Source organism: Sceloporus undulatus, chromosome 3 (genome assembly GCF_019175285.1).
Source record: "Sceloporus undulatus isolate JIND9_A2432 ecotype Alabama chromosome 3, SceUnd_v1.1, whole genome shotgun sequence".
NCBI classification, from domain to species: domain Eukaryota; kingdom Metazoa; phylum Chordata; class Lepidosauria; order Squamata; family Phrynosomatidae; genus Sceloporus; species Sceloporus undulatus.
In genome coordinates, this window is record NC_056524.1 from 140056441 (window position 1) to 140066540 (window position 10100).

Genomic DNA, 10100 nt, shown 5'->3' on the forward strand with positions numbered 1-10100 from the left:
TTGTATCTACAATCTGAAAGTTAATTTTCAGTCAGCTGTATAGTCGGGGACGTGAAATGTACAATAAGGACAACAGAATGTACAACAGAAATGATGCTATGAATACAGTATTCAAATTCAAATCACACATTTGTTCGCTCTAAACTTGAGAACATAATGGAATCAATCAATGAAATAACATATAATAAATGTCAAATAATAAATATCCTGCACTACTACTACTACAACTATTAAACCACCTGGAACAAGGACAGGTCCTTAAGAAGAGAAATCAGGCATAGCTCCATCATGCCTGTGTCCTCCCTTCATATTCCAACAGCCATTGTTCTGGTCGCTGAGGAAGAGAAGAGTAGCCAGGCACAATTCCATCATGCCTGGCTCCTAGAAGCAGGCGAGAGGTCCTCCCTCCATATCCCAATTGCCATTGTTCTGGTCTCTGGGGGAGAGAATAGTAGGCCAGGCACAGCTCCAGCTGTATGCTTGGACCCCAGTAGCTGGTGAGAATCCCTTCCTTCATCCTATCTGCCATTGCTATAACCCCTGAAGGGAATGGGGAACAGCTAAAAATTGCTGAACTTAATTCCATACACCCTATTCTCCTTTTGTGTCATGCTTTATTTAGGCCAGGGGTAGGCAACCTGCGGCCCGGCAAGGCCTTGGGACCGGCCCCAGCCTGGTCCTGCCGCCGATTGCCATCGGGGACTTTGGGGGGGCAATTGTTTATAGAAGCCTCAGAAACATGCATTTATATTAACATTTTTTTTAATAATAATAATAATAATATGTTTTATTTATAAACCGCTATTCCAAATAGATCATAGCGGTGTACAAGAAAATTATATAACAGTACAGTATAAGAAAAATCTACAACTAAGATTTTTAAATTTTTATTTAAAATTTATTTTTTGATTAATTTTTAATTTTTAATTAATTGATTTTTAAAATCAGCAAATTTTTTTGCGTGTCCTCCATTTTTTCAAAAAAGTGTCTTCCATTTGAAAATTTTGTCCTACATTTGTCCTGGTTTATTTATATATTTATTTTTTAAAAAAATTATTAGCAAGTCTGCCCTGAAAACAAACTTAAGACTTCAAGGGCATGCTATTATACAGTACTATATATAAACAACGTCCAGAAATTCTAGGGAGACTGAGCTCTGTAAAGAAATGTTACAGCGTCATTTGGACTTGTAAATGCAACTGTCCTTTGGAGTTGTAAATGCAACATGGTTTATTGAGATACTCATTTACATTTGTCATATTTGCAAAAAGTAAAGGCTGAATCTGTTAGAGGCCAGGATTTTATTTATGGGGGAAATGTTACTCTGTACAAAGGTTCCTGTTACATCTCTAAAACACTGAACAAAGGTTAGAAGGAAGTTCCTGGTTAAAATGTCATCTTGGATAATTTACTGCCAGGAGGCAGCAGAGAATAATGTCTGTGTGCATGGAATGAGATGACCTTGCTGTCTTGATTTAAAATCATTATACAGTATAGCATATTTGTAGATGAAACCAATAACAAATTACTTTTTTTTATTTCCCGGAGATACTGTTACCATTGGAATGTGTCATACAAACTCAAATTCCGAAGAAAACCCAGAACTTGTACCAGTCAACTACAGTAAGGATCTATTTATTTTCAAACAAACCCCAAAATAGGGATCCAATTGAACAAAACCTGTGGATTGTGAATGCAGCATCATGCTAAAATAGAGGAATCCTGGTTCTCGCAGGTGGATTTGGTCTCTCGGCTTCTTCCAAAACCACACTCCTTTGCTGTGTGGGAAATCCCTGCTCTTATCTCTGATAATTGATAAGAGACAAGAATTCCCTGTTCACTGCCTGTGGAACACAGGCTTGCTTTACAGTTCAGCAGAGAAAATTCAGTGAATGCAGAAGAAGAGCGTATTAAAGGCTCTTAAACATTAATATGCTGCTTTTTTAATAGCTTTTGATTGTAAGGTTATTGTTGCTAATAGGACTGAGCTGTATTTGCATGCCTAAATGCTTACTAAATAGAAATTGGCCTAAGGCCAGGGGGATATGGATTCAGATCTATGCTCTTCATGAACCTTGTTGAATAATGTTGAGCTGCTTCACTGTTGCCCAGCATTAAGATGCCTCACAGGTTAATTGAAAGATAATATTTTAGGGCACAGTAATCAAAGTGTAGTTGTGCGACTGTGTCCAAAGTCCCTGAGCCACCCTTTTTCTTGTCAAGCAGGTTGAATTATAACTCTTCTGGGTCTGCAGCCTCAGCAGTTCACTATTTAAATAGGCTACATTGGTCCCCGTGTGTTGTGTAACATCATAAAATGCCTGTTTTTCAAAACCAGAAATTGAATGTTTTGGGCTTTTGGCAGTCCATGTGGCCCTCAGAAGAAATAAAACCCTTGGATTCACTGTATTGCTGCCACTGTTTTAAGAGACTTTGCGTTCCGTGAATGAATGTCAGGCTAAAGATGTAGTAAATAAATCACAATTTTAACTTCATTTAAAAACAAACAAACCACAAATTTCACTGCCGGGATGCAACTCTGAGGCATAATTTAGTAAGAAATGAATCTTACTGCCAGATTAAATTACTACTTCATCATATTAGAGAGCGAAGGTCAATCAAGTATGCCAGAACCTATTTGTGCAAACATGTAAAGAATTCTCTGTTGTGCATTTTTGTTTCCACAACGATCTGTGGATTTTCTCACACATTCCATAACTGTACTTTGACTGGGATCAGGTTCATAAAAGTGAAAATGTACTTCTCTGCAGATGTGGGGGAGTATTATAGACAATCTGTACAAGGAAGAGAATGCGGGAAGCTTTCATGAATCACAGTGGTTTTTGTTTTACAGTTAGCCCTTCTTGTACATGGAGTTTTTAATACACAGATTCAAAGCATCCACAGTTTGAAATAATTCAAAATGTATGAATTTCAAATATCAAACCTTAATTTTCCATTTTTATAAGGGACATCATTTTGCTATTTCATTATATTTAATGGGACTTGAGCACACGGATTTTGTTAACGGAAGACCTTGGAACCAAACCCCAGCAGATAACAAGGATCCACTGTTATATGATCCTGCACCTGTTCCTGGAGATTTGGCTGCAGTAAACAACATGCCCTGACTACATCCTGTTCAGTTTACTGTAGGACAATATTTTGGGTTGCTTTTGACTGTTTTAAAAAACTTCAGTAGTCCCAAAATGCTGTGACCAAATTGCTTTCTGGGACTGGTTATAGGCAGTATACCACTCCTTTGCTGAAACCGCTTACTGGCTGTTTGTCTTTCTGAGTAAATCCAATGTGACCTAGAAAGCCCTATATGACTTGGCTCCAAACTATGTGAAAGACTGTATCTCCTGTTGGGACCTGCCCCCATTCTTATATCTTCAAGGAAGGCTTTCGTTCTGTCCCACCACTTTCACAGGTATGATTGCTGAGGCCATTGGAAAGAGTTTTCTTGGGTCTGTTCCCACACTGAATATCCCTCCCACAAGAGTCTAGCTTGGCCCTCCACTTTGATCTCTTTTTGCCTGCGCAAAGCCCTTTTTATTTAAAACAAGCCGTGTATCTTTATTTGGGTAGGTAGAAGGGTCTTTTTTAAACCAGTTATTTTAAATTATGTGATTGTCAATTTAATGTGAGTGTGTTTTTTAAGCCTTTGGGGTCATATATTGTTTTAAATGTATTTTGTTTTAATTCTATACTGTAAACTGTCTTTGTTCTTATGTGGGGGGGAAAGGCAGGATATAACTAAGTAAGTACATAAAGTATATCTTATTATAGCACACCTGAATACAAGCATATCCCTCTTCTGGTTTGGAAATGTTATCACATCCGTATAAAGATAGAAACTGTTTGTTTACATTTAACTAGTATTCATTGTATATTACTCCTTTTTTTTTAAAGGTTCTTTATTAGAAATACATGTTTGACTGACACAAGATGCAGATGGAAGGGAGGAGAAAAAAGTCTGGGAGTTCAAGAGTTTGTTTTGTATTTGGCTTTCATAGTTCTATGCAGCACTTGGCATGCATTACTAGTCTGAGCACCTCGTGATGTTACACTATAAGATCAACTGAACATATTTGCCAACTCATATCTCCAGGCCGTTCTTTGTTTTCGTTATTCAACTCAAGGAAATACAAAATGGCTGCAAAAGTTGCTAAAATACTCCAGGGTAAATTACTCTGTACAACACAATGCTGACTAACAGGATGTAAGTGCATTTGAGTGCACTCATATCCAACGGGGCTTTACCTCTGAGCCTTGGAGTGTTCTTCTATGCCGTATAGCAATTTATGTTCTGTTCCACATGACAGTTTTGTTTTGAATTTTGAATTTTCTTTCTATTTTAGCATCTCTTTAAGTCTGATCCAATTTCTTTTCTTCAAGTCAAAAAACAAAATAGAATTACTAAACTTATTTATGTGAAATGTACCATAACTTTAGGTTGCATAGCATTAACTGCTTCTGGACTTCTGATACTGGGTATCAATTAACTGTGTGACAGCCACATTTTGAACTATATTGCAGTTTCCAATCCAAATCATCCTCAAGTTAGCCCCATCACCCAGTCATTTTGGAGGTCACTTTGGAGGTATGCTGTTTAAATGATGCATGCGTCCTAGGAAGCCAAAAGCCGTGCCAAAACTACACTCCAGTTCTAAGGACTTGGAGTGCAGCTTTTGGCACAGCTTCTGGCCTTTAAGTGTGTGTGTCATTTAAACAGCATACCTCCAAAGTGACCCAAGCAGCTTTATTTTGCCTGTCTGTACGAGCCCACAGTTTTACCTATTTTAACAATTGTATTTTAAGCTGAATGCTGCTGTATACACCCTGGGAATTTTATTATAGGGGGAGATATATTTGTTATCTTGAGCACACTATTATACTTTAGATTAATGACTATGACTATAAGCACATTCAGATGCTTTGCCAGAACCAGTATTACTGCAAGATTGTTAGTTCTGAATGGCAGCCAAAAAAAAAAAAACGATTTAAATTTAACTCTTAGGGGGAATTAATAAAACTCAAAAATGCCTTTCATAGTACTTCCTTTCCTCTCTACGGGCCCGTACAGACCGACCAAATTAAAGCATCATTTAACAGCATACCTCCAAAGTGACCCGAAAGCAGCTTTATTTGCCCTGTCTGTACCGAGCCTATGTCTCCTAAAGGTTTTCAAAAATTAATAATTTGTTTTGAACATTATGTTAGGGTTCTTTCAACCACAATTTTCCTGGAGGAGTATTGGATTCAGTTACATTTGGTGAGGGTGGGTTTAGTTATCCTGGTCTATTTGGACTGTTTATTGATTGTGATTTTTTTGTCTTTCCTGATCTTTAATTTGTGGTTGCTGTTGAATTCTTCTTGTCTAATGCCACTTTGTAGATGGTTGAATGTTGGAGTCTGTCTGTGTTAGAGCATGTTTTTACTCCCCCTCATGTTGTTAACCATTAGGGAAATTTTGGCAGGACAGTGCTACAACCCTGTGCTTTGGTTTGTTTTCCTATGCTTAAATTAACTTGATGAGAAATACAGTTTAAAAATTAGGAGGAAAACTTTTAAATGAAGATTTGGGAGTGAGAGATAGGATTCTTCTAATTCCAAAACATTTGATTGGTTTTAATTATGAACTATTCCAGTGGTACTCAAATGTTTTCCTGTTGGGTCTCTACATGGGTGTCACCCCCCCCCCCCGACCTAGTTTATGAATCCGAATATTTTGTTTATTTAGTGTGTATATTTTCATTAGCACATTCATTATATTCATATTTTAATAATAATAACAATAATTTGTTTTATTTATATACCGCTATTCCAAAGATCATAGCGGTGACAGCAAGTAAGCAAATTAGCAAGTAAGGGTACTCATTTTAGTGACCTCAGAAGGATGCCTGCCTGAGTCGAGCTTGGGCTCTTTTGCTGGTCTTGAACTCGCAACCCTTGTGGTTTTGATTGAATGGCTGCATACAGGCATTTAACCACTGCGCCACCAGGGATCCTATCTTAACATTGTATAGGGAAATAACATTCAAATTAGAATTTAATTAAGTAAAATCATATTTTAATTCAATGCATGTGTAAATTTACACATTAAAAAATTGGGAAGAGGATATAAGATCAGAAATCAAGTCTTGCGCCTCCCTTGAGCAACTCTTGACCCCCCCCCCCATGAATTCCATTCATAGGATTCTAAAAAGACAGCTTACAATATATTTATTTTTGTCCATAATGTCACATTCTGAGATTTAGACACAAATAGGGGAGGATGAATTACCCTGTTTCTGACCAACCAGTGATTTGCAGCAATGGTCTCCCATTATACTATGTTTATGGATTATAAACTCTGACATGTCCAAGGACATTTTGTTTCATTTACATTGGACTCTACAGCCCATACTTAGAAAAGTTTTAAGTTGTCTGCCAATTGTTGATGGTATATATCATTTTTGTGGGTTTTTCAGGCTATGTTCTTGAATACTTAATTTATTCCTGATGTTTCGCCTGCATCTGTTGGTGGTACAGTGGTACCTCGGGATACGAAATACCCAGGTTACGAAATTTTCGGGATACGAAAAAAACTCCCATAGGGAATTATTGTTTCGGGTTCCGAATGTTTTTTCGGGTTACGAAAAAATTTTTGGTGCTTTTTTTCGGCTTTTTCGCACGGAAAGCGCGGTCTTTCCCATTCGCGCCTATGGCAATTCGGCTTACGAATGCTTTTTGGGTTACGAAAGCGGCCGCGGAACGATTACTTTCGTAACCCGAGGCACCACTGTATCTTTAGAGATGTCATCTTCAAGAACGATCCCCCCTCTGAAGATGCCACCGCACGATTGCAGGTTGAAACGCAGGAATAACTTCTTCCAGAGCTTAGCCACATAGCCCGAAAAATCCACACAAAACTGTGGATGTTGTGGCTATGAAAAGCCTTCAACTTCATGTTGGTGATGTAGTTTTCCTCATGTATCTCTAAGCATACAATCTGGTTATGTCCTATTGCATTCCTTTTTGTGAAAGGTTATCAGTCCATTAATATTATTTCCCAGCAGTCCAAAATTTGCAGACTTACCAGCTATTTGCTCATTCTTGGAAACTAAACTTCTGGTCAACAGAATTGATTCTTTTTACCTTTTTGGTAGCTAAAAGAATTTTTATTACAGTTGGTGTACATTGCATGCTTATGGGACAGATTTCCCCCATTGCTTGTCCATATTCTGTTTTGCAACAAGACAACAGAATTAATTGTGTGAGAAAGTTTGTGAGGCTTTCATGTGCTATTGGAATTCTCTTTTGGAATTCTAACACAACTAGATGGTAATATTATTTAGAGTTTTGTATCTTTGCCTAGTTGTCGTTTGTATTAAACTGTCCTTTTGCAAAAGGAGATTGCACTCTAGTCCAGTGTCCTATGTTCTCTTTTATTTTCATGCTGTTGTTTGTTTTATTACAAATTTTGTTTGTTTGTAAACTTACAGCGCTTTATAAAATAAAGGTTTAATCATAATAATAATTTCCCATGGGTAAGCACACACTGTTCCCTCTTTCGTCCCATTGGGTTATAAGTGTAGACTGCTATTTCTGTATGTGTCCCATGCATGCTTTTGCAAACTGTTCGTATGGTTTTGTAGCATTGATCCATCGCCATAGGGTATTTTACTGATTACCCTTGATTTCCTTCTATAATGCCTAATGTCTTCTTGTCATTGCATTGATTTTTTGTAGAGAGAGGGTTGAGGAGAAGGAAGCTACTCTTCCGTTGCCCATGTATTTATCTGTATGTGCCTTCCATTGTGTTTTGCTCTGAGGAGGAAGGTATTCTCAATACATAGATCATTTTCAGTGAATGAGGTAGTAGAATGATTATAATGATTATTCCCAGGGTGAAGATGTTGTGATGTTTTTCTTTTATATATGGTTATTGTATGACATTGACTTGATGTCTCCTCTGGCACTGAGTTGGTCTGAGTTTTTTCTGATGATGATGATCCTTGCGGTTTTATGGTTCTAAGCTCTTTGGGGCTTGAACCTTTTATGATGCTGGTGGTATCTAAATAATAAATGAAGTTATTGGATGCTGTTGTTACTCTTCTGGACATCATCCTGGTTGTGTCACTCGGTGACCTAATTCAGCTTTAAAGAGGTAAATGTTGTTAGACTTAGTGAAATATCTTTCTCACCTGGTTGCCTGGAGACAGGTTTTGGATATTTACCAAGACCGTGCCCCATAGAGACTTTTCTGCATCAGAGCTTGTGGAGACATAATACTTTGAATCTCTTAGGAGGCTGTAGGACCCACACCTCTTCCTCCCCACCTGCCCTCAGTTCCTCTTCCTCTGCTGTTAGAGGTGTGTACGCATAGATAGTCAACCAGTGTTTTGTTTTTAAAAATGGAATTAAGACTGGATGTCACAGAGATTAGGAATATCTTCAATTTTAAAATTTGTATATAATCTTTATAAGACTATATCAGATGGGCTAACTCGCCTTCATTTCTAATGAGTGAGGTTGCATTATGGTTGTCATTTGTTGCCTTTTGCATTCCTTGCCAGATGCAAACTGTAAGCCCAAACTCCCTTTGCTTAGGAACCATTCCTAAACAAGGGTTGCCATTGATATAGAATTCTAAGGTTTATCTCTTATAATTATAAAGGCAAGTCTTTTGTTCCCGTTTTCAGTCTGGTGTTAGTAGCTTTTCCTGGACTATCAAGAAATTTTGATTTCTGACACAAAACTACTTCTGGTATAAGATAAAATCTGCCTGAACAGTACACTGTATCGTACAAGGCAGTATTAATATCAGGAACCTTCGCTTTCTCTTCTCCCTCATTCAGTTTGGTTCCCTCCCCATAAAGCTACATTTGCAGGGCATGTTCCCTCCTTGTCATTTCATCATCTGCTGGGAAAGGGCATGAAAAAGTCCATAGAACTGAGAGAAAATGGGAAAGAGCGCCATTATTCCAATTTCCTTTCTCAGGCTTCTGCCACACTGCTTAATTTATGCAGTTTGACCCTGCTTAACTGTCATAGTTATTCCTGTCAAAGCCTGGGATGTTATGTGTGTTGTGGCACCAGGCTCTCTGACAGAGAAATCTAAATATATCTCACTAAACTACTAATCTCAGAATTCCATTGCATTGAGCCATGGCAGTTAGTGGTGTCAAACTGCATTATTCTGTAGTGTAATGCAGCCTCCAGGAAATTTTTCCTGGCTGGATTCGCCAGTGTCTGCTTGCAAACACCACCTGGGCTGAAGAAAGAAGTGAGAAAGAATTGTGCTCTTTCAACCATCTTTATCCCTTGTGTACTTCACAAGGCTGTTTCTTTCCACTCTCAATGGTTAGGAAATAATGATGCTGTTTGTTTTTTGTCTGTGCACACAATTTTTTTCAGATACTGGCAGAGGTTAGAGCAGTTTAATGAGCATTATTGGACTTATGGACACCTACCTCATTAGCAATTCCACGATTAAGGGAATGGAAGACTTGTATGTGTATGTTGGTTCCATTTGGGTGGACAGCACCTTATATTTATGTATGCATTTAACATATGTATGCTCCCTCCTTCAACTATAAAGTTTTCCAGAGCTCTTCCCACAACACCCTCCCATTGTGGCTTTGATTTTTGCAAGCTTTGATTATTCATAGATTTTATTAATATGTTATCTTAGGAATAGCTAGTCCTCCAGCACAACTGTATGGTCAACTTTAACCAAAGTCACACTGAAGGACCTAGAGATTCCTAGGAGAACACTCCACTAGGTAGTTGTATCTCACCCAGTGCAATTCTGTGGTCAATGTCTGGCAGATGTTGGACAAAGAGTTGTACTGGAGGACCCTAGAGATTGCTTAGACAGGTGTTCTTTCAGTAAAAACATATTAGTTTTGTTATATTACGGTTTTCCCACATTCATGAGGTCCTGTGCCCCTAACCCCAGCGAATGTGGAGAAACAAGCGTAGTTGGTTAGACAGTTTCCTGGCCATAGGCTTCTGGCCTAAATCAGGGGTAGGCAACCTTATTGAGCCGGGGCCAGGTTGCTGTCCCTCAGACAAACTGGGGGCCGAAGCAAAAAAATACATAATTAAAT

At 38.2% G+C, this 10100-nt stretch overlaps 1 protein-coding gene across 1 annotated transcript in view; it reads right to left on the reverse strand.

Annotated features, from left to right (window-relative positions):
• VWA8 (von Willebrand factor A domain containing 8) overlaps nt 1–10100 on the reverse strand; it is a 142347-nt gene that overhangs the window by 94342 nt on the left and 37905 nt on the right.